This window comes from Delphinus delphis, chromosome X, assembly GCF_949987515.2.
Source record: "Delphinus delphis chromosome X, mDelDel1.2, whole genome shotgun sequence".
NCBI classification, from domain to species: Eukaryota; Metazoa; Chordata; class Mammalia; order Artiodactyla; family Delphinidae; genus Delphinus; species Delphinus delphis.
This window is the reverse complement of record NC_082704.1, coordinates 110927306-110953223: the sequence shown is the minus strand read 5'-3', so window position 1 is coordinate 110953223 and position 25918 is coordinate 110927306. Positions and strand designations below refer to the sequence as shown.

The window sequence follows — 25918 nt, the reverse complement described above, 5'->3', positions numbered from 1 at the left end:
CATTTATTTATTTGACATCTTTATTGGAGTATAATTGCTTTACAATGTTGTGTTAGTTTCTGCTGTATAACAAAGTGAATCAGCTATATGTATACATGTATGCCCATATCCCCTCCCTCTTGCGTCTCCCTCCCACCCTCCCTATCCCACCCCTCTAGGGGATCACAAAGCACTGAGCTGATCTCCCTGTGCTATGCAGCTGCTTCCCACTAGCTAGCTATTTTACATTTGGTAGTGTATGTATGTCAGTGCTACTCTCTCACTTCGTCCCAGCTTACCCTTCCCCCTCCCCGTGTCCTCAAGTCCATTCTCTACGTCTGCATCTTTATTCGTGTCCTGCCCCTAGGTTCATCAGAACCATTTTTTTTTTTTTTAGATTCCATATATATGTGTTAGCACATGGTATTTGTTTTTCTCTTTCTGACTTACTTCACTCTGTATGACAGACTCTAGGTTCATCCACCTCACTACAAATAACTAAATTTCGTTTCGTTTTATGGCTGAGTAATAAATACTCCATTGTATATACGTGCCACATCTTCTTTATCCCTTCACCTGTCGATGGACACTTAGGTTGCTTCCATGTCCTGACTATGGTAAACAGTGCTGCAGTGAACGTTGTGGTACATGACTCTTTTTGAATTATGGTTTTCTCAGTGTATATGCCCAGTAGTGGGATTGCTGGGTCATGTGGTAGTTCTATTTTTAGTTTTTTAAGGAACCTCCATACTGTTCTCCATAGTGGCTGTATCAATTTACATTCCCATATACAGTGCAGGAGGGATCCCTTTTCTCCACACCCGCTCCAGCATTTATTGCTTTTCGATTTGAACACTCCATTTAGTCTTAAGCTTGCTAAATTCATTTATTTTTACAAATTTCATGGGTAGACCTGTTCATCGCATTTTTGGTTTTCCCACTCCATTTTTCTTCTTAGGATGCATTCAGCGAGGCTTACAGACAACTATTGTCTTGTAAAATAATGTCATAGGTAAAAATATGCCTTTGGGGGTTGGAAAAATCCTTGGTTTGATTCTGGCCTTGATACTTCCTAGCTGTGTGACCAAGGACAAGGTACTAATGACTTTGGAACTGTTTTCTTATCTTTTAAAAGTATTAGGATTAAATGTGATAACGTATATAAAAATACTTAGCATCGTGCCAATGTATGGACGTGCTCCAAAAGCATGGTTTTAAGCCCTGTGGCTTATCTGTTAAGGATGTAGCATAATGGCTAAGTGTGGGGATTCTGGAGCTTGACTGCCTGGGTTTCATCCAGTTCTGCCATTTACTGGTTCTTAGTCTCCTTATTGGTAAAATGAAGTTTCTGGTAGTAAAGGACCATAAAGGGTTCTTGTGAGGATGAAACAAATTAATGTAAATAAAGCTGCTAGCAGATCAGTGCTTAGCATAAAAGTGCTGTTTATTTTAACTGTTGTTATTATTTTATCACATTTGAAAACCCGGTAGGCCACCAGATTTTATTTGAAATATTTTGTTCTACTGGAATTTTTTGCTTCTCTTTATAATTTCAAACTCTATGAGAGCAGGGCCCGGTCTGTTTTGTTCACTACTGTATTGCTAACATCTGGTATAGTGACTGGCATAGAGCAGTGGTCCACAACCTTTTTGGCACCAGGGACCAGTTTCGTGGAAGACAATTTTTCCATGGGCGGGGTGGGGGGATGGTTCAGGCGGTAATGTGAGTGATGGGGGGGATGGTTCAGATGCGGGGGATGGTTGAGGTGGTAATGTGTAATGCAAGCGATGGGGGGCGGCTTCGCTCGCTTGCCCGCCACGCACCTCCTGCTGTGCGGCCCAGTTCCTAACAGGCCGTGGACCAGGGGCTTGGGGACCCCTGGCATAGAGTACTTATTCAGTAAACATTTGTGGAATGAATGAATAAATGGATGATGAATGTTCCATTTTCCTTGACTTGTGTTTGCCAATATTCTAACTCAAGTAGTTTTTTCATTAAGTCCCTGTTTAAAAAAAAAAATGTGTAATAAGACTTGTATAAGTTCCCAGTGTTTACAGATTGAAATCCAAGTTTCTTAGCTTTGCATTAAAAAACCTATGGAATCTAACTGTACCCAGGTTTCTTCTCTTTTAGAATGTGGAGTTTTGACCAGATATCTTTTTCTATCGCATTTCAAGTGTATGAATCTCTGGGATGTGAATTAATTCACTGCATTGTTGCGATACCCAGTCACTGAAGTGGTAAACATAAGAGCACTTTGCAAGTTATACAATATTACTATCATCATTCATAGTAATCCTCAAGTGTTTTTAGTCCAGTTTTGCTGGAAATGCCCACCCCTCTTGCTCAGTTAACTGTAACCCCACCCATTTTTCTAGACCTAGTTCAAATCCTCTTTCTTGTGTGAAACACAACCTCCCCACTCTAAAACAAGCACTCTTTTCTTTGAACATTTATAGCCACTGTGATCAGTATAGTTCATTTGGTAATCATGCATCTGAATCAGTTGATCTTGCCCTGTTGTCTTGATGTATTAACTAGGATCTTGAAATGTTTAACTCTTAATGAAACCAGTAAGTTTATTGAACACCTATATTACCCTTATGTCCGGGCACAGAGTTTTCATGTATTAATTTGGGTTTTCACAATTGAATTGTAAGATGCTGTTAAAACATAAACTGAGGCATGTTAAAATTTTTGAGAGAAAAAATCAATTTGAACTGGACAGTGCCAAGCAGGGAGTATTAGGAGTCCTTGGCTGACAGGAGCCAGGGAAAAGTTTTATACAGAGAAGGTGTGGTGGCAAAGGAAGGAAATTATTTGATTGCCTATAGCTTAAAGCCTAGTTGGCTGTTTGTGATTGGCTGTCCCTAGGTTTCGATTTCATAAACTTGAGGCATTTACAGGCTTAGGTTTTGCCTACAGAGGCCACCAAGGCATTAGAGCCATCTCAGTCTAGTAGCCTCCTTGTTTCATTAATTTAACACTACTTTAAGAACGAAGACTATGATATGTACTTCCTGGTTTCATGAATGATTCCTTTATTTTTCAAATTTTTATCTATTTATTTATTTGGCTGCACTGGGTCTTAGTTGTGGCATGAGGGATCTTTTTGTTGTGGCGGGTGGGCTCTTAGTTGTGGTGCGTGGGCTTCTCTCTAGTTGCGATGCTCAGGTTTCTCTCTAGTTGTGGCATGTGGGTTTTCTCTTCTCTGGTTTTGGCGCGTGGGCTCCAGAGTGCGTGGGCTCTGTAGTTTGTGGCATGCGGGCTCTCTAGTTGAGGCATGCGAGCTCAGTAGTTGTGGCATGCTGTGGCACGTGGACTTAGTTGCCCCACGGCATGTGGGATCTTAGTTCCCAGACCAGGGATCGAACCCACATCCCCTGCCTTGGAAGGCGGATTCTTTACCACTGGACCACCAGGGAAGTCCCTGAATGACTCCTTTATACATAACAAAACGTGGCATTGGGTGATTACATAGTTGATGTTTCATTAATGTTAAAATTGAGTTGCAAATATCATTCTCCTTTTCAGAACCAGTCTAGCATTTGTGATACTTGGATTTTTGTTAATATTGGTTCATATTTATATTTTCCTCTTTGTTTTCAAATACATTGACTTATTTCTTACTTATTTCTCCTCCACCAAGGTAGAAATGTTATCTTTCCTTAAATTGTTTACCTTGAATTTTCACGGATCCTTTTGGACAACTACCATTTCTCTCATATGTTATCTTTGTAAGATTTATCTCTGCAGTAATTTACTGAGGTCATTTAGTTTTACTTTCTGAACATCAAGATCAAAAGAAAAAATGTTAATAGAATTTTCATTATCCATAACGAATTTGGTTTTTAAAAGTGGTTTGAGGTTCAAACCAATAGCAGTCTAGCACCAGTTGAGGCTATTTTGAAGAGGCAGTTAATACTCCTGGGGTTTTCTGAAAGAGGTGGCCTTTGTACAGAGACTTTAGTAAGTGTTGGCAAGGTGTTTCTGGTGGGAACCCCCTTATTTGGTGGATTGAAGTCAATTATTGGAAAGTTAATTTTTAAAATTATTAAAGTTCTGAGTGATAAGAATGCACATACAACAGAAATATTTTGCCATAAAGCATGTTTCCTTGCCAATATTTTGATGTAGGGCCAAGGCTTTATTTTGAGTATGGGTCAGCTGACTGAAGTTCTGTGTCATCTCTCTTGTAGGAATCCGTCCTGTCTGTGCAGTAGGTCCAGTTTTGATTTCTTGAAAGTGGAGCAATAATTTAGACAATTTATGAAACCATTTAGTGCAGGATTATAGATTTTAGCAGATACTTTCCTCCTTTTAATATTATCTAACTCAGATCTAATTTGACAGCCACATTTTTAAAGTGACATCATTTTTATTGAATCTTGCCATAGCATCCAACCTAATTTTCACAGAACTATAACCTTCTTTTAATTGGCTTATATACTGTTTAGTTGAAAACCATATCATGGTTACCACAAGAGGAGTGGACAAATATCAGTAGTTTTGGGGAAGAAATGCAAGTGACTTCTGGATGCCAGGCATGCAGCTCAATTTAAGTGAGCAGAAGTGTGAAGCTGAACTAAAACAGTTACCTATTAGCCAGAAACATTTTGTACTGTAGGCATCAGCTGGTCTGTTTTACAAAGGTAATGAGGAGTTGGTAACTGTTAGGTCTGTTAAGTGACATGCTGGAGGCCAATAGAGCTTGAGTGCACAGAGCAAATGAACTTTTGTAGTACCTTTCATACTTTTCAGAAAGACCATTTTCCATCAATATCATGCTTTTTTTTTTTTTTTACAATATAACAGAGATAACTGAATTACTCAAGAGTGCTTGGAGAAAATCACTCTGTTCAAATAAGATTGCCGTGAAGCCTCTTCGCCAAGTAGTTTCCCCCCTTTCCCAGACATAGGTAGTTTCTACCTCTTCTGGGCCTGTAAAACACCTCACATATACCTTTTTTTTTTTTTTTTTTCTCACGGTACGCGGGCCTCTCACTGTCATGGCCTCTCCCGTTGCGGGAGCACAGGCTCCGGACGCGCAGGCTCAGCGGCCATGGCTCACGGGCCCAGCCGTTCCGCGGCATGTGAGATCTTCCCGGACCGGGGCACGAACCCATGCCCCCTGCATCGGGCAGGCGGACTCTCAACCACTGCACCACCAGGGAAGCCCTCACATATACGTTTTTGCATTTCTCATATGTGGTTAATTCACCTACCTGTTCTCTTCTATAAGCTCTTCCTGTAAGGAGCTTCTGTACAGCATGTCTGATCCATAGTTGGTGCCCAACAAATTGAATAAAAGAGAAGTTGTGGCCATTTAAACAGATGATACAACCCAATCTCCCTGAGATGTGGTTTTCACTGATGTGCCATAGAAAGTAAGCCATCATTATCTATAAATAAAGTCCGGAAGAGATTTTAGTATAGTTATATTCAGTTGAGTGTATTATATTCTATATGTCCAAGATACTGTGTTATGTCCACAAAGGTACTGAGTTTAAGAATACATGGTTCTTGCTGGAGAGGATGTGGAGAAAAGGGAACCCTCCTGCACTGTTGGGGGGAATGTAAGTTGGTGCAGCCACTGTGGAGAACTGTATGGAGGTTCTTTAAAAAACTAAAAATAGAATTACCATATGATTCAGCAATCCTACTTCTGGGCATATATCTGGACAAAACTATAACTCAAAAAGATACATGCACACCTATGTTCATAGCAGCGCTATTTACAATAGCCAAGACATGGAAACAACCGAATGTCCATCAACAGATGAATGGATAAAGAAGATGTGGTGTGTGTATGTATATATATATATATATATACACACACACACATACACGATGGAATACTACTCAGCCATAAAAAAGAATGAAATAATGCCATTTGCAGCAACATGGATGGACCTAGAGATTATCATACTAAGTGAAGTAAGTCAGAGAGACAAATACTATATGATATCACTTATATGTGGAATCTAAAATATGACACAAATGAATCTATCTGTGAAACAGAAACAGACTCACAGACATAGAGAACAAACTTGTGGGTGCCATGGGGGTGGGATGGATTGGGAGTTTGGGATTAGCAAATGCAAACTGTTATATATATGTATAACCGAATCACTTTATTGTACACCAGAAACTAACACAACATTGGGAATCAACTATACTTCAATTAAAAAATAATAATACATGGTTCTTGTCTGTGCACGTGTATCCTAATAGCACAATGGTAATTTATGGAGAGGCAAAATTAATTGGAGCCTGGAGGAATCTGAGCAGTTTGAGAGTAGATAGAACCTGAACTGGGCTGTGGATGGTAACAACAATTAGGGCTTTTTGGCACGTATTTACTACTTTATGGCATTTGATAGTCTGGATCTCCTTCAAACTGTCTTTCCTTCTTCTGTCACACACTCCCAGTCTTCCTATTCCCATTTTTAGTCTCCTCCCTCTTCAGTATCTGTGTTTTCTTTAACATTCTACCTTTGGCCGCCTTCCTCTTTCTGTCCTTGCGGTAATGCTTTATTGTTTTAACCCTAACCCTGCGCTTCTGGAAATATGCTTTTCTCTCTTCTGCACATCCACAACACTTCATAAGTGTCCCTTTTACAGCATTTCTCTCTCTCTCTCTTTTTTTTCCACTATAGTTGTATACATACATTCCCTCTACTGGACTGTAGCTTCTGAGAGCAATTTGCATCTTTGCAGTTCTTAAAGTATCTAGTATATAGTTTGGTGAGTAGTAAGTGCCACATATCTTTCTTTTAAACTTCTTTCCCCAAACTCAGCCCCTCTTCCAGACTTTCCTTTTTCTGTTCATAGTACTAGAGTTCTTCCTTTAATTCCACATTCTGGTTAGCAAGTTCTGCTGCTTCTGTCCTCAAAGTGTTATTCATAGCCACACCATTCTTTCCACTCTCATGCCAATTAAAAAAACAAATATTGAGGGTGTATTACATTCTGAGCACTGTGTAGGTGCTGGAAATACAAATATTACAGATCCTATCCCTTGTTGTTAGAATACTGGTGGGGCAGAGAGAGACACAGTCTGGTACTATCGAGACTATGTATGTCAAACCCTTCTCTGTGCTGGGTGCTACTGTAACACAGACCTATTACAGTCCTTTTCCATAGGCTGCTTGCTCACCCCCAAGGGGAAGAGGCCTAGAAAGTACAGCTACTGGATTTCCTCCCAGGCTTTAGCCTTCTTTTTTCTTCTTCCTCCTTCCTTTTTAAGATTTCACATATAAGTGATAGCATACAGTGTTTATTTCACTTAGCATAATGCCCTTCAGTTTCATCCAAGTTGTTGCAAATAGCAGGATTTTCTTCCTTCTTCCTCCTTCATCTCCCTTCTTTCTCCTTCACCCTCCTCTTCCTTTTGGTTCCTGCCTTTGTAACTTGACTGTGTTGAGTGCTGTGTTCCTGTTGCCTTTTGCCATGGGAACTTGTGTTCTTTGCATGTCATTGATATCATTAGCTACTGTTTGAGGGCTTACAGTGTGAAGTGTGTAGTAGAATGAAAAACAAGACCCATTTGAAATGCTCCTAGTTAAATTCAGCAAGTTTCAAACTGAGCTCTTTTTTTGTTTGTTTGTTTTTATTAGTTATCAGTTTCATACATATTAGTGTATATATGTCAATCCCAATCTCCCAATTCATCCCAGCATGACCCCTGCGCCTCCCCGTCTGCTTTCCCCGCCTTAGTGTCCATACGTTTTTCTCTACATCTGTGTCTCTATTTCTGCCTTGCAACCCAGTTCATCTGTACCATTTTTCTAGATTCCACATATATGCATTAATATACGATATTTATCAAACTGAGTTCTTGGTACCTGCAAAGTTCTATTCTAGGCATCTCCATATCCAAAGGCCAATAAGTCTCCCATAATCCTAGTCTAATTGATATGGAGACGCATATAATGCTACAAAACCAAATATATTGTCACTAGAATTACAAATAAAGGGCTGTGGGGCTTCTGTATCACAGCATATCACATCCTCTTTGGGTTGCAGAGAGGGGAAGACACTCATATATGACTTCAGGTAGAGGGGTTGCTGTATGAAGTCAATCAATGAAAGAATGTCAGCTGTGGTGGTTGTGTATGCCTGGGGAAGGGAATTGCTTGATGGAGTCATGGAGCAGGAAAGTATCAATATAATCTATACCACGTGGTTCTCAGAGTGTGGTCCCAGACCATCAGCATCAGCATCACCTGGAAACCTGTTAGAAATGCAAATTTTGGGGCACCACTCCAGACCTACTGAACCAGAAACTCTGGGAGTTGATCCCAGAAATCTGGGTTTTAACAAGCCCTCCAGGTGGTTATGATGTGCTGAAGTTTGAGAACCACTGGTCTACACTTGCTTGGTCAGAGAAAAGTCAGTTGCCCTTCGCTTGAAGAGTAGGGTTTAAGAAAAGCAGTGATGAGAACAAAAAGACAGGATTACAATAGAGACCTTGAATACTAGAGTAGGAGTATGTAGGGGCCCCCCAGGGAACCATTTCAGTTAAGGAAGGGACCTTCAGGGGGCTTGCTTTAGGAAGAGTGAGCTGACAGACTTTTATACGGTGAATTAAAACTAAAAGATAATTGGAAGTGGTGAAGTAAATTAGGGGAGGAGTAGCCTTGGGAAATGAAAGGAAACCACTGCCAAGGAGCAATGTGGCTGGATAAGCCTTGACAGCCACCTGGGTAAGTGTCCGGACAAAGGTAACTGCCTCAGAATAAGCTGAGGCTTTGAACCTGGTGTTGGGAGAGCATGGTGGTGCCTTCTGACACACTGTGGGCAGAGGGTAGAGATGCCACATGGTATGGGAAGTGGGATATGGGGGAAGGTAATTTTTTCTAAAAATAAGAATAGCTTCTTCCCCAGAATGATACAGGCTCAGTGTAAGAAACTCCATAAGGGAAGGTGAGGGTGAAAGCAAAATCATTTCCAATGTCACCTTCCAGTGAAAAGCAATACGTTTTTCTATTTAAATACCTGAGTATCCATTTGCTTATTTAATTAAACTCAGTGTTTTATACATAGAATTATACAATCCTAAAAACAGAATTCCTTAGGTAAATTGATCTTGAACACCTGTCAGTGTTACACACATGAGTGTACCCAGGTCAGTGTGTGTTTGGAAATTGATGAATTTTATATTTGAGAAACAAAAGGTTTATATAAGCAGCTGATTGTTAAAGAGTGCAGTTTCATTTCACATGGTCATCAAAAGTCCTGTCCATATCATTTATTACAGAGGAAATCTGGCGCAGAACAGTCTCAGATGTCTGGTATGCCAACATTAGTCTAGGGAGAAGAATCCCAGCTAACTCTGTGTGTGTGTGTGTGTGTGTGTGTGCGTGCATTTTTCTTTTTGTAATATGCCACAATTTTTATTGCAACCTGGCCATTTTTGTGAGGGTGGGGAGTTTGATCTCAAAAACAGTGTTCCATTTAAGGCTCTTTTATACAGAAATTGCCATCATGACTGATATTCAAAATATCTTTAGTGTTGGAAGACTTACATGGTAAACATAAAACTCCTACACTTATTCAGTAGTGTACACTCGATGGAAAACAAAAAGGCATTAATAACAGCTATTTCTTTTGAGAAGATGTGCAGTGGTTAAGGATCCGCCTGCCAGTGCAGGGGACACAGGTTTGAGCCCTGGTCCGGGAAGATCCCACATGCCACGGAGCAACTAAGCCCGTGTGCCACAACTACTGAGCCAGCTCTCTAGAGCCTGTGAGCCGCAACTACTGAAGCCCGCGTGCCACAACTACTGAAGCCCGCGTACCTAGAGCCCGTGCTCGCCAACAAGAGAAGCCACCACAATGAGAAGCCCGTGCACCGCAAGAAAGAGTAGCCCCCGCTCACCGCAAGTAGAGAAAGCCCGCATGCAACAACGAAGACCCAACGCCGCCAAAAATAAATAAATAAAATAAATTTATAAAAAAAAAAAGAAGATACACAGGTATGAGAATGAACACTGAGGTACTAGGATAAGTTGATGACACAGTTAATACAATTTAATTGGCATTCCTTTTGGGGTAGGGAATTAAACTCTAAAAAAGAATGCTTTCAATGCATAGTATTATATCCGTGCTGCCATGTCACAAGAAATAGGCTTGCCAAGGCAGGTGAGGTGTACGAATGCTCAAGCCTCACAGAACTTCAGTCAAGTGCAACTATAAATAATACTGAATAAAGTTTACCATCTCACTAGTGGATAATACTTTCAAGGCATTCAGTTAGCTTAACCCTTTGTAGTGTTCTAAGCTATTCACATTGACAATCACATTCATTGTAGTGCTTGCTGCAAGGGAGGCATAACCAGTTGTTTTGGCTAAAATATGGGAAGGCATTCCTTGGGTTCTACATAAAAGTAGCAGTATTAAACAGTCTAATGGCAATCTCTTGATAGTCTGCTTACATGAATGATATTTCCTTCATTCATTGTGCTGGAAGGACCCAGTGGGAAGAGGAAGGAAAGAAAACAAAACCTAATACTATTTCAATTGACTGAGCTGGAGAAATGGAAGCTCCCTTAAGATCCAGATGGCACTTGACTGTCATTTTATAAGTGTTTTCCTTCAAGTGAAACTACTACCTTGCCTTCCAATTTCTGTCCAAGTGTTGAACAGTCCCTTATATCATCCAAGCCATTTACTTGCTACTCATGTTTAATACCTGTAAATTTCTTTTTAATGGCATCTTTAGAGCTAGCATAAATCATCTTGCTTTTTAAAGGTGCACTTTCAGGAGCCCAAGATCTGCTTTGCTTCCTCTACAATTATTTGTCTTTTGTCATCGCTTAAACAGAAGAGAACTGCTTTCTTTGTTTTTTTTGATCTCCTCTTGTGTAGATTTCCTTACGCGGCTCGGCCTCCGGTGGTGTGGCACTGCGAGGAGAAGGAGGGGTGGCCGCTCCCCAACTATATTTTAAGACGAAAAAGGTGAAACGTTGTGTCTTTTATTAGAATAACAAGGTTATTCTGGTGTCTTATAAGAACCAATTAATATTGGACATAAAATGGTCTCATACATAGGCCAATAGCAAGTTCCAGAATTCTCTTTTTAAATAGGCAGCTAGCTACCAGTGAATTTCTTAAGCGACAAGCAGAGATGTGGAATACAGTTTGCTCGTTTCTTAGTTTTGTGAAAAAGGTTTTTTTATTGACAGAATATACCATATTCTATAGTATGTTTTTTTTTTTACTTAAAATATTATGGCCACTTTTCTGTATCACTAAATATAGTTAAATAATTTTAGTAGTGGTATGATTTTCCATTTATATGATGTGATATCGTTTACTTTATCAATCCTACATTGACTAATGTTAGGTGGTTTTTTGTTGTTGATTATTATGAATAGCACTGCAGTATACAACCTTTGCAGTATCCATCTTTGTCCATTTGTCTGATGGTCTCCTTAGCATAAATCTCTAGAAGTAGGATGGATTTTTGAATCAAATGGTACTCATACTTTTAAAATGTTGATACCTATTGCCAGATTACTTTCCAGAAACCTTTATATTCCTACCTACTGTGAATGTGAGTTCACATTTTCCCCAGAAAGAGCACTAGATATTTGTCAGTTACTTTAACCATTACCAGCCTGATAGGTTAAAAGAGATTTCTCTCTCTCTTTTCTTTTTTACTTAATTGATGACTAATGAGATTGAACAGGCTTTCATCGATTTATTAAGACAGTTGTATTTCTTTTGTGAAAGGTCGGTTTATATCTGTTCTTTTTCTGTTTTCTCTGAGTGTTTACGTTATACGGATTTGTAAGATGCTACTACAATTCTGGGACCAATTCCACTTCTGATCATCAACTAGGATTCTGCATCTGATTCCTGTGTGTGTGTGTGTGTGTGTGTGTGTGTGTGTGTTTCCCATACCACCACGCAATCCTCCATGTCAGCTGGGTGTCCTACAATTCAACTCAATTTTGACACTCTCTGGAGATAGCATCAGATCCCACAAGTTAAGGGCTCAGTCCTAAAGGACTGCCCCCCTTTTCAGATGCCAGTCACATGTCCAGGTGGTCACCTGGGCTTCTGACTGGCTGGCTGCAGATTGGAGGTTCTAATGACCCCCTCCTTGTGTTAGATTAATTTCCTAGAGCGGCTCACAGAAACATTTTACTTCCTATATTAGCAGTTTATTATAAAAGGATATAATTCAGGAACCCGCCAAATGGAAGAGATGCATAGGGCAAGGTATGGGGGAAGGGAGGGGACGTGGAGCTTCCATGCCCTCTCTGAGACTGCCACTCTGACCAAATCTCCACATATTCACCAACCCGGAAGCTTCCGAACCCTGTCCCTTCGGGTTTTTATGGGGTCTTCATTACGTAGTCATGATTGATTACATCATTGGCCATTGATTGAACTCATTCTCCAGCCCCTCTCCCCTCCCCAGAGGTAGGGTGGCAGCAGGACTGAAAGTTCCAACCCTCTGATCATGTGGTTGGCTCCACTGGCAAGCCACCTCCACCCTTAGGTTACCTAGGGGCTTTCTAAGTCACCTCATTACCATAACAAAAGACACCTTTGTTGATTTCATCCCTTAGGAATTTCCAAGAGTTTTAGGAGTGCTGTGCCAGAAACTGTGGAACAAAGACCAAGTATGTATTTCTTATTCTTGTCACAATACCACACTAACATATTAAGGGTATTCAACTTTTGGCTCTTTTTAAATTATTATTTTGTATATTAAGAGGTGTACATATTCATTGACTTTTTTCGTTTAATTTTTTTAATTAAAAAATTGAGGTATAATTGATTTACAATATTATATTAGTTTCAGGTGTACAACATACAGTGATTCAAAAATTTTATAGGTTATATCCATTTATAGTTATTATAAAATATTGGCTATATTCCCTGTGCTGTACAATATATCCTTGTTGCTTATTTTATACATAGTTGTTCATGCCTCTTTATTCCCTACCCCTATCTTGCCCTTTCCCCTTCCTTCTTCCTACTGGTAACTTCTAATTTGTTCTCTATATCTGTGAGGCTGTTTCTTTTTTGTTATACTCACTAGTTTGTTTTTTCTTTTAGATTCCACATATAAGTGATAACATATAGTATTTGTCTTGCTCTGACTTATTTCAGTAAGCATAATACTCTCCAGGTCCATCTGTGTTGTTGCAAATGGTAAAATTTCCATCCAGAAAACAAAAAGACAACCTACTGAATGGGAGAAAATATTTGCAAATGATATTACCAATAAGAGATTAATGTCAACAATATATAAACAGCTCATATAACTCACTATCAAAGAAAACCCAAGCACTCTGATTAAAAAATGGGCAGAAGACCTGAATAGACATTTTTCCAAAGAAGACATAGAGATGGTCAACAAGCACATGAAAAGATGCTTATCATCGCTAATCATCAGAGAAATGCAAATCGAAACCACAATGAGATATCACCTCACACCTGTCAGAATGGCTATCATCAAAAAGACCACAAATAACAAAAAAACTAAAACAAAAGTAACAAAAAACCTAAAAACAGAACTACCATATGATCCGGCAATTCCATTCCTGGATATAAGTCCAAAGAAAATGAAAACACTAATTCAAAAAGATACATGTACCTCAATGTTCATAACAGCATTATTTACAATAGCCAAGATGGAAGCAACCTAAGTGTCCATTAACAGATGAATGGATAAAGATGTGATACGCACACATACACAGACACACACACGCACACAGGAATATTACTCAGCCATAAAAAAGAAATTTTGCCATTTGCAGTCCATTGACTTTTTAAACTATTTTATAGTGAAGCATGATAAACACTTACAGTATACAAGACATCAGTGAATTGTCACAAAGCCAACACTTATGTAACCCAGGTGAACACGTAAACACTGTCCCCCCCACCCCACCCCCGGCCAAAGTTAGTAGTGTATCAAGGGCTGGGAGAAATGGGTGTGTTCTGCCCCAGGTTCAGACAATCTACAGTGCATTTTCTATACAGAATTTAAAATCAATGTAACTACTGACTAAAAGTTGGTCTGCTTTTTATTATCACCATGCATTGACCATTTAAAAAAATGTGTGTGTGTGTAACATCTGTTTTACTCTGTGTCTAGTTTATCTGTCCTTATTGGTTGGTGCTTGTTGTACGCCCGAAGAGATATTCTCCTACATTATCTTTTAGGAGCTTTATTGTTTTGACTTTTTTTTTTTTTTGCGGTACGCGGGCCCCTCACTGTTGTGGCCTCTCCCGTTGCGGAACACAGGCTCCAGACACGCAGGCTCAACGGCCACGGCTCACGGGCCTGGCCTAGCCGCTCCGCGGCATGTGGGATCTTCCCGGACCCAGGCACGAACCCGTGTCCCCTGCATCGGCAGGCGGACTCTCAACCACTGCGCCACCAGGGAAGCCCTATTGTTTTGACTTTTACATTGAGATCTATAATCCATCTGAAATTAATGTTGTGTATGGTATGAGTTAGAGGTCAATTTTAATTTTGTTTTCCTTTATGCATATCCAAATGTCTCAGCACCATTTATTGCAAAGATCAAACTTTCCTCACTGGTCTGCAGTGACAACATTAGTGTACAAAAAGCATCCATTTCATGTGTAATATTTCTGTGCTTTCTGTTCTTTCCTTTCATCTCTTTGTCTTATACATTGTCTTAATGACTGTGCTTCATAATAAGTCCTGATATCTGGAGAGAAAGTCTTTGTTATTCTTCTAGGTGTCTTGCTTTCCTTGGCCATTTGCATTTCTTTATACATTTTGAACCAGCCTACAAATTTCCATTTAAAAACTTGTTAGGATTGCTTGGGATTCTACTGGATCTCTAGATCAATTTGGATAGAATTGACGTCTTTACAATGTTAAATCTCAAGAACATGGACCATCCCTTCACTTATTAGGTGTCCTTTAATTTTTAAAAATACTGTTTTCTTTAGTTTTCTATGTAGAGGTTTACCACTTTTCTTTCTGTTTTGATAGGAATTTGATATTTTTTGATGGTATTGTAAATGGTATTAAAAATTCATTTTCTAACTATTGCTGGTATATAGAAATACAGTTGATTTCTAGATATTATCTTTTATATCCCTCAGCTTTGATAAACTGATTTTTTTCTGATAGTTTATAGCTTATTTTGGATTTTCTATATGTACCGTCTGAATAATAGTTTTTTCCCTTCATTCCCAGTTGTCATACTTTTGTCCAGCTTTCTACTTGTTTGCAGTGGAACGGTTTGCCTGAATTACGCAGGCAGCATTATTGGAAGCAGAAATTTTTCTTAAATAAAAAATTCAAACTGTATTCCACTCTTGTTTTTGAATTGCCTTTGAATTTAAACCCAAATCTCTGGGTACTTCAACAGCCATGAAGCCCAGAGAAAGGTAATAGTATCTTTTGAGACATCATTAATGTTCCTAAAGTCTATATAAACAGATCTTATAAAAATCTTTATTTTAAACCTTTAAAATTTAGTTTTAGTGGTGAGAACTCTTAATGTGTATCCCAAGGACTTATGTATGAAAGCTTATCAGTAGTTTGAATAATTCCTGAAAGTAGTGGAGTCACTAGTGAAGCCACAGCGTACCTCTCATGTGCTGTCTTAAGCATCATTCCTAGAAGCCACCCACCCGAGGTAGCCCAGGGAGCTCTCCACTTTGCAGAGGGCATTGGCTTGCCAGGATAATGCCATGTGGTGCCAATAGAGACGAATTGCAGGAAGAACTCTTGGAACTGCGTGGGGAGGGAAGTGGCATATGAGTGTCAGTGTGGGGAAGTGTCAGATAGTGTTTCATGGAGGAAAATTCCAAGTTGACTAGTAACTTGGTGGGTTGCAGCTGAGGGATCAGAGTCTTGTTGCAGCTTGTCTTCTGGCAATGTCATGCACGCCTCTCTGATCTGGAGGAGTCTGTGGGCTACTGTCAGTGAGGTAGTCAACAGATGCTGAGGAGTCTCAGGAAAAAGTGATTGCAGCTTAAAACAGACAACCTCTGCAGGCTTCTCTCCACAGGGGAGTCTGTGCCATCCTGGTTGTGGAATTTCAATGGTAGCAAAATGGAGCTGTGGTGATGGACCAGCAAGAGGCAATTATGGCAAGCAAGGGCTCTATTGACTATTTTGGGAATTATAGGAATGGGAAAACAGAAGCTGCAGCTGTAATTACTGTCGTGGAATGAAATCCTCACCACCACCACCACCCCTTTCACAACACTTTACGCTTGATGGGTGTTCAGTTAATGTGGTATGTGTGCAAATTGTCATTAGACTTTAGAAAACTTTTAGAAACTTTTTTGCAAGTGATGATTCAAATGTGCTCATTAAAAATATAGTGTCTTTAACCAATCTAGCAGGTTAAATAATTTTATTATTCCTCTAGATTACAATTTTTAAAAGATCAAGTTTAGAGGAAAATCTTGTTCTAATTTTGGAGCATGATATATTTGAATTCAATTCGCAGTTTTCTATCTTAAAAAAATAGCTGTAATTATAAACAGCAAATGGATGGGGTGTGAGACTGATTTAAGTTAAAGAAATTGTGACCTTCATGATTCAGAATGCTCCGTATTCTTTCCAAAATGTATTGACACTGTAAGTAAAATTTACCTTTATAGTAAATGTTTTAGGATTCTGTAGAAAGCCACATAGAGTAAAATGCTACTTATTTCTTTTCCCAGTGGTGTTTTACTGAGTCATTTTATTAGTTGTATGTGCCTTTCTTGAGTTGGAAATTTATACAGGATTTCCTGTATAAAGAAATCCTTTCCACCCAAAATATAAATTCTATACCATTTTGTGTGTAGAAGCCCAATGGTGGGCCTTAAGTAAACACAAATGCTAGCTTTTACAGTTTTTAATGTGTTTTTATAGAATAACACTATCTTGTAAAATAGTCTGTTTCTCAGAGTTTTTCTAAATGGAATAATTTTAAACACTCCTTAAGGATCTTCCTTTCAAATAAATTATGAGGTGACTCCTTTTGTAAAACAAAGGTTCATTTATTAGCATGAATAATATTTCCTGATCTTTCCCTCTCCACTCCATGCATATTTTAGCTACTTATAAAGCTGGGTTTTCATATATAGTAATTCTTCTCAGTCACAGGGAGCACTTTAGAGATCGGTACCTGAATCTAGTATTTAATTATAGTTCTTACTTATGGCAGTATGTCTTCTCAATTGTGAGTTGTTTTTATGCCCTTGAATGTGGTAGGCTAACTATAGGATATCTTAATGTCATAGTTGATAGAAATAGAAATAGTTGATAATTTATAAAAGCTGTATAAAAATGTATGTTAGGCTATTAAGGTTAAGTTCCAAATAGAGCTTGGGGAATCTTTAGAAAACGTGACTTTAAAAAATATATGTATTGTTAAATCAGACTTACTAGTATCTAGTTTAGGCCTTGAGTGCTTAGTATATATTTGTTTCTTTTTTGGGGGAAGATGTTTCTAGTGACTACTTGAGAAGTTTTGTATTTTTATAATTTTATAATTAGAATTCATGGGCCCAATTCACAGAAGACTTCTTAAAAATAATTAATTTTTAGTCCATTTGTCTCTTCTCTTAGCAAGTCCCCAGATGACAAATTGATTAAAACAACACTTAAATAAACTGAAACATTAACATTTATTAAAACAACTTGGAATAAACAAATACTATAATTTGGATTATTAATATGTGTTTTTATGTGCTATATCTAGGAACTGAAAGTAATTGAGCAGTCTTTTTTAGGAATCACTTGATAGAAAGCAGAGAACATTTCCCACTTACAGAAGTAAATGGATGAAGTGTACCTGGTTATCTCAGGAAAAATTCAGCTTAGTATTAACAGGGAAATGGCGTTCAGTCATTCAGTCCATTCTGTCAGTACTGCTGGATTACAAATTAATTGCTGAATTTTGAGTATAATGCTCAGGATTCAGTATGAGAAATTGAACCACTGTGAGTGTTATTGAATAAGGGATTTATTATAGTACTCAGACTGTATACGGATTGTAGGAGTTGCTGGGAATGTGAAAGTCAGGAAGCAGAAGGATCAGAAAAATAGTCACTAATAGAGCCTCCTGAATTACTGGTACAGGCGTGTAAGTCAGAACTTACTGGGAAAATTTTAAGAAGCAAGTGTATACAGACATCAAAGTGAGAATGCAAAGAGGATGATCCTGGAGAGGTCTGTGGAAGGCTGTTGCCTCTGTGTAGCTATTGCTTCTGTGGGTACAAAGCCCAGAGTCAGGCATCTCTTGTTGGATCTTAGGCCACTGTTGATCAGGTGAAGAAGAGCTGGACACAGAGGGGATAAGAGGAGAGTTGAGGACAAGCTGAAACCTGCCCCAGGCACCTCTGCATTTATTCTCACCATGTCTTATCATAAAGACCTTCTAAGAGTTTGGCCGTCTCTAACTTGGTGTACTATACAGGGAAGGAAATTCTGGGAAACACAGTTCCCAGGTGGACCAAGTTCACAATAGAATGATCCAGTGCATTATGCTTCCCATTTTGGGCTGCTCTTTCAGATTCATCTCATCAGTAGATGATGAGGATGTTATAATACTTTGAGCCTCAAGATTTCCATTTCCTTATGGTATTTACTGAGGAACTGTTCATATGCTATTATCACTTGAGGATTTAAAATGCTGTACTTTGAATAACTTTTTTTTCTTATTAACACTGTGGCCTTTTCCTAATGTATTTTATTATAATTTCTCTGTACCTTATTTACTGATTTTTGTCTTTGTTATTAAAGTTATACAATCCCAATAAATGAATTACAGGTCAGAAAATATTCAAATTTTGGAGAGGAAAACGGGTACAAAATTTATTTTAAAAAAATATTTATTTATTTATTAATCTTTGGCTGCATCGGGTCTTAGTTGCGGCATGCGGGATCTTTCGTTGTGGCGGCGCGTCTGCTCTTTGTTGTGGCACGCGGGCTCCAGAGCATGTGGGCTCTGTAGTTGCTGCTTGCGGGCTCTCTAGTTGAGGCGCGTGGGCTTAGTGGCCCCATGGCATGTGGGATCTTAGCTCCCTGACCAGGGATTGAACCCGTGTCCCCTGCATTGGAAGGTGGATTCTTAACCACTGAACCACCAGGGAAGTTCCCTATTTATTTATTTCAAAATTTAAATATGAATAACTATATACTCTTTGGTGGATTTGGGATTAAAAATAACCGAGTATGCCATAAGACTTTCTGCTGACTTTCTGAAATGTTCACACTCCATTCTAGTAATGGTGAATAAAAGGAGATGACCTTTTGCAAGAGATTTTAATTTGAGAAAGTCTAGGCTCTTTGAAATACAGAGCCTCAAAAATTTGTCAGCTAGGTTGATACATTCAGCCAGCAAAATTAAGTGGTCTGCTGTTCTCAGACTCCCACTATATCCTTTGTGCTCCAGGTCTGCTTTCTGTCTCTGCAGTGCACGTGTAACACTTTCTAGTTGATTTTTTTTAATGGATGATCTGACAGGGTAGGGGAGTAAGGACATGATGAAAGATAGAAAGTGCTGAAAATCGTTTTCATTTATCTCCTTCCTACAGTCCATAATGGGGTGGGGGTTCATTTGTCTATTTCCCATTTAATTTTCCTTTTTTTCTTCTCTAGAGTTGGAGAATCTCTTCTAATTTCTTTTAAGAACATTCACTGATAACGACTGAAGTATTCTGGAGAGTTAGATGTACCTCTCAGACATAGTCTTAGAATATTTTATAATTGTATAACTTAGAAATTAATTTAAAAATTAATTTTTATTGCAGTATAGTTGATTTACAATGTTGTGATAGTTTCTGCTCTACAGCAAAGTGAATCAGTCATGCATATACACATATCCACTCTTAGATTCTTTTCCCATATAGGCCATTACAGAGTATTGAGTACAGTTCCCTGTGCTATACAGTAGGTCCTTATTAGTTATCTGTTTTATATAGAGTAGTGTGTATGTGTCAATCCCAGTCTTCCAGTTTATCCCTTCCCTTAGTTCTAAATAATAATCTTCACTTACCTCCATCATGTTTTCTTTACTCTTTGATAGTAATTAATTGATAACACTTTTTTTGGAGTTTAGATTCAGTAACTCACCTCTTCTCTCTGTATTTTATCTTTTGAAAATGAAGCCTCATTTTATTTTCCATAGCTCAGGAAGAATACTTCCCATTTGTAGTCCTCTGACTGTACTTTGTGTGTGTCTTGTTTCTGTGGTTTCTTTCATGAAATCTTATAGGGCTAAAGGTAATTGAAGTGCCTTTGCTTTCCTCCACATCAAATAAATGCTTTACAAATATACCTCAGCAATTCTGCTTATAGATGGCTCTTTGATTTGTCAGTTCTTGTTTTCTGTCTTGGTACAACAGAAGATGATTTATTTTATAAAGTAAGTTGAAGGTTTCTTTGCTTACAAGACTCTGTAAATTATCAGTAATGTTGATAGTGCAATGAAATTTTAGAAGTGGTTCTAGATTTAGCATGGTTCTAAATTGTTTAGGCTGAGTAGAAAATTTTCCAATGATATTGTTTCAACTTAATAAAATAACAGTGCTTTGCAGGTAATTTAATTGTCATCAGAACTGGCAAGACTAAAATATTGCCTGCTTTAAAAATGTTTTATTTACTTTAATAAAAATATTGCTCTTAAAATGCTAATGACATTTCATGAATCTATTATTCCTTATGGGTCTTGACATAAATTACTTGTCTCATTTGGGGAATTTCTTTAAGCACAGGCTCATAACTGAGATGATAAATCCCACTTTCTTGAGATATTAGCCTTCTTATTTCTGTCTATTGTGTTAAATTAATCTTATTATTTAATTACTAATAATAGTTGTTTTTTTATTACATGGCTACTGTGCATCAGAGGCTCTACTTACATAACCTTGAATCCTCACCTATAAGTAGGTAGTATCAGTCCCTCTTAGTGAATGAGAAAAGAGACTTAAAGAGGTTAAATAACTTGCTCATGGTCACATAATTAATAAAGGTTGACACCCAGATGTGTTAGTATTCTCAGAAGAATAGACAGAAAGGTCCAGGTAGAGGAAGGGTTTGTGCCAACAAGCAGTACACTCAGCCTGATTGTTCATCATCTTAATTAGTCTTGGATTATTGAAATAACGTTATTTCATCTTCTATGAAGGACATATTAAAGTGTATAAACTAAAATAAAATTCACTTTTGATTTTAAAAATTATTAGGATATGTTAGCTTATGTTAACAGTCATGCATATGTTTGCATTATTCAAAATAGATAATAAACAATTTTTTTTTTTTTTTTTTTTTGCGATACGCGGGCCTCTCACTGTTGTGGCCTCTCCCGTTGCGGAGCACAGGCTCCAGACGCGCAGGCTCAGCGGCCATGGCTCCTGGGCCCAGCCGCTCCGCGGCATGTGGGATCTTCCCGGACCGGGGCATGAACCCGTGTCCCCTGTATCGGCAGGCGAACTCTCAACCACTGCGCCACCAGGGAAGCCCAATAAACAATTTTTAAAAATATTTATTTATGGCTGTGTTGGGTCTTCGTTGCTGTGTGCAAGCTTTCTCTAGTTGCGGGGAGCAGGGGCTACTCTTCATTGCGGTGCACAGGCTTCTCACTGCGGTGGCTTCTCTTGTTGTGGCTCACAGGCTCTAGGCGTGCAGGCTCAGTAGCTGTGGTGCACGGGCTTAGTTGCTGCAGGCAAGTGGGGTCTTCCTGACCCAGGGATCGAACCTGTGTCCCCTGCATCGGCAGGCAGATTCTTAACCACTGTGCCACCAGGGAAGCCCCAATAAACAATATTTAAATTCAGGATGTGCATGGGTTTCTTTAAAATATTGAATCCTGTGTCTATGATTAAGTAAAGTGGGAGTTATTTCAAGGAAAATGATGATACCACACTGAAGAGCAGGCACCATGGTAACCAGGAAGTTGTCTAGTTTTCCCACCTACTCTGTTGTGAATGGGGAGAGGGCCCTTCAGTCAGGCTAGAGCAGAGCTCCTCCTCAGAAGCTGGTTAGGAGACTTTGATATAAGCTTTGTTTCCTCAATCCTATAATGAATGGGTATGGTTTATTCTAGCTTTAAGATTCTCTGATTCCCTGAAGAAGAAGATGGTAGTTTGTATTTCAGAGGGCTTTAGGTATCATATGTATGGAATTAAAAACACAAGTAATTAAGTTAGTACTGTGGAACTGTAAAGCACAATGTACTGTGGCTAATCCACATACAGATAGTAATTGACAGTATTGTTTACAAGTTAATTCTCTATCAGTTACTGTTATAAATATGCATAGTCAATTCTTAATTATTTAAGAATTGTTAGAGTGGTTTATCCCTGTATCTTTCTTTTAGAAATGTGGATCATTATTCTCGCTCTGTTGATATGCAGAATAGAGTTGAAATACTGGTACAGGGTATAGTGGAGATATGGTATCTAGTTTCCAGGAAATTATGTTTTATCTAAGGGAAATAGATATGTATGCAAACAATAAATGTTTAAATAAGTATGTAATGAATGTCATGTAAGTGCTGTATGTAAGAATTTATAGACTGGCTTTTTGAATTTTTATCATGGGAATCTGTTAATCTTAACTAAAAAAGAACGCAGAGTTTATAGAGAATAACTTCTAGCTAGGCTGAACAGAGAGGAAGTTATAATTTACTTGATTTTTAAAACAATGATGGCTAATATTTCAGTTGGCAAAGACTGGGGGCAGGGGTGGGGAAATGATTGGAACAAAGGCATAGAAATGGGAAAGTGAAAAGGCATGTTCTAGGTGTTGATTAGTAGGTGTAGTTGCTTTGGAGCCAAGGATTCTTACAGTGGAAGAGTGGGTGATTGTCAAAAATTATAGTTAAATTCACAGGAAAGCAATTGCCAAAGGTTATAGTTAATTTCAGATTAAGTAACATGACTGCTATGAGCCTAAATTTTCCCCTCTGTAAAATAAGGTCAGATGAGATGATCCCTAACCTACTTAATAGGTGTTCAGTAGGTATTTGTTGAATGAATAAGTGAGTGAGCAAATGAATGAATGAGTGAAAGAGATGTCTTTAGCCATTTTCCTTGACATCATTGCCTTAGAAATTTGGAATTTTGGTAGGCAGTAGGAAATTAACAATTTTTGCTAGTAAAATGATATAACAACTTTAGTCTAAAAAGAATAAGTCATGGTCTTTTCCTATAAATAATGGTTATGTGTTTTAAAATTTGTTTCTTTCTGTAGGAGTCAGTGGATTCCTGTCTGGACTATGAATTGTCAGGGCATTTTTGTTTTAAAATAAAGTTTCTTTCTTTCAAATTCATTATTTACTTATTTATTTTTTGGCTGCGCCTCCGGCATGCGGGATCTTAGTTCCCCTATGAGGGATAGAACCTGAGCCCTCTGCATTGGGAGCAAGGAGTCTTAACCACTGGACCACCAGGGAAGTCCCTGTCAGGGCGCTTTTAACACTTAAAATATTGAGTCTTAAACTTATTAAGTATTTTTGTATAAAAATATTTTAAAACTGAATGTAAGAGTTTAGAAACTTTTATAGCAATTTAACATTTTTACTGTATTTTACAATATAATTTACATGGGATTAAAAAAAAAACTAGACTATTATTCTAAATAGTTTGAGAATCTTTGGTCCGAATGATTCCAAAGTTTTTGGCTTTGGGTAGATGAAATGCCATGATTACATGAACTCACCTCTTTCCAAGGCATCTTTTCTAAAGATTCTAAAAGGATGTGATTATAATGTATTCATCTGAGAAGTGACTTCATAATGGAGCCTGAGAATACCCATAGAGCAGGTTATATTCTTGATGAAGCTGGAAACTAAGTTAAATCTTGAGATTCTTATATTCTCAATTTGTATGACTTATATTCCTTACTGTTGATCTGAAGTTCAACTTTGTATTCATTCAGCTATCCATGATATCTCTGCATTTTGCAGTATAAAATTTCCCATAATAAATGACAATTAAATGACCCCATAATTGTCAATCATGTAATATTGTTTTCCATATGCTCCTCTGTATTCCCAGTTTTAGTTATGCCCAGTAGTCAAGGCAGAAATTTTATAATCATCTAGACTTTTCCATTTCTCATTCATCAACTATTTTTAAATTGGCACTGTGTCTTTTGAGTACACCTCCTAAAAACCTCAAATCTATCCACCTTTCTCTCCTCACTGCTGCTTTAGTTGAGATTTTCATCATTTACTGCCTGGCCTCCATCAATCAGTAGCTTTCTTTTTTTTTTTTTTTTAAGTAGCTTTCTGATTAGTGTCTCTTCCCTAACCCTCTTCCTGCCTCCATGGTGATTTTTCTGAAACATAATACTGATAGGTACTCATCTAAAAGGCTGCTCTTGATTTACTGTTGTCTATGGCAGTAGCCTTCAAGTGTCTTGTGCAGCAGTTGAAAACTTTCTTAAAATATAGGGAAACATACCTGTTGCATGGCATACAAGGCCTTTAATGATTTAGTCCCTGCCTCGTTCCTGTCATTCCTGGACCTGTGCCCTAGATTTCAGAGAAGCTGAATGACTTGGATTCTACAAACACTCCTCGTGTTTTGGTTTCTTTTTTTTTTTTTTTTTTTGGCCTATTTTAGCAAGAACTTTTCCTCGAATGCCTTTACCTTGTCTCAAGATGTCACCTGAACCTCCTGAGTGATGAGTGTCTTTTGTATGCTAATGGATGACTTCTGGCAGAGGCCCCTAGATGACACCAGGATGTGGCCTGGTCACCAGAAGGCCTAGCCATGATTAGAAGGTTAGAACTTTTAGCCCCCTTGTCCTATCCCCTACCTCTGGGGAGAAGAGGGGACCAGAGATTGAGTTCAGTTACCAGTGGCCAGTGATTCAATCAGTCATGCCTATGTACTAAAACCTCCATGAAAACCCCTAAACAACAGGCTTTGGGGAGCTTCTGAGTTGGTGAACACATTGAAGTGCTGGGAGGTGCTGGGAAGGTGATATACCCTAGGAGGTCATGGAAGCTTTGCTCCTCTTTCCTCCACCCCCTGTAACTTGCCCTTTGCATCTCTTCGATTTGGCTGTTCCTGAGTTGTATCCTTTATAATAAACCAGTAATGGTAAGTAAAGCATTTTCTTGAGTTCTGTGAGTCATTCTAGGGAATTATCAAACCTGAGGAAGGGTTTGTGGGAACCCCCAAATTTTTTAGCCGAGTCAGATTCAGTCAGTCATGCCTATGTACTAAAACCTCCATGAAAACCCCCCAGGTGCCCTGGGGACCTGGGACTTGTGACTGGCATCTAAAGTGAGGGAAGTCTGTGGGACTGAGCCCTTAAATCTGTGGAGTCTGATGTTAACTCTGGGTAGTTAGATTGTAGGACACCCAGGTGTTAGAGATTCGATGTTGGAAAAGATGCCACATATTTGGTGTCAGGGTGACTTAACCTCAGTTTACAAATGGAAGCAAACCAAAGCTTCAAGAGACTGCTCTATTAAGTTAGTACGTGGGAGAGAGCTATAGCTTAAAAGTCCTCTTAACTGTATCTTCTTTTGTTTTATTTTATTTTATTTTATTTTTTTTTGCGGTACGCGGGCCTCTCACTGTTGTGGCCTCTCCCGCTGTGGAGCACAGGCTCCGGACACGCAGGCTCAGCGGCCATGGCTCACGGGCCCAGCCGCTCTGTGGCATGTGGGATCTTCCTGGACCGGGGCGTGAACCTGTGTCCCCTGCATCAGCAGGCGGACTCTCAACCACTGTGCCACCAGGAAAGCCCCTGTTTTGTTTTATTTTTAATTGTAATTTCCTTGAGGGAAAGAACCTATCTTTCTTTTCTTTTAACATATTAAATTTTTATTATTTATTAGTTATGTGTTCAAATCTCTTGTACTTAATTGAATGCTTTCATCAATTAATGGCCTTGATAAAATTGCTTGTAATTTTGACTGTTCTTTGGTCAAAGTAGTGTTACTTATCCTTCTAAAGTTAGCAGGA

The 25918-nt window shown here is 38.6% G+C and overlaps 1 protein-coding gene across 2 annotated transcripts in view; it reads left to right on the top strand.

Moving 5' to 3' along the window:
* The window catches only part of CDKL5 (cyclin dependent kinase like 5), a 182882-nt gene that overhangs the window by 17312 nt on the left and 139652 nt on the right, over window positions 1-25918 (top strand). The window contains exon 2 of one of the 2 annotated variants that reach the window (XM_060001857.1): window positions 12565-12618. The exons of the other annotated variant lie outside the window; for it this stretch is intronic. The gene's annotated coding sequence lies outside the window, so the exon portion shown is untranslated. The remainder of the gene's footprint in view (window positions 1-12564; window positions 12619-25918) is intronic. 2 annotated transcript variants of the gene reach the window in all.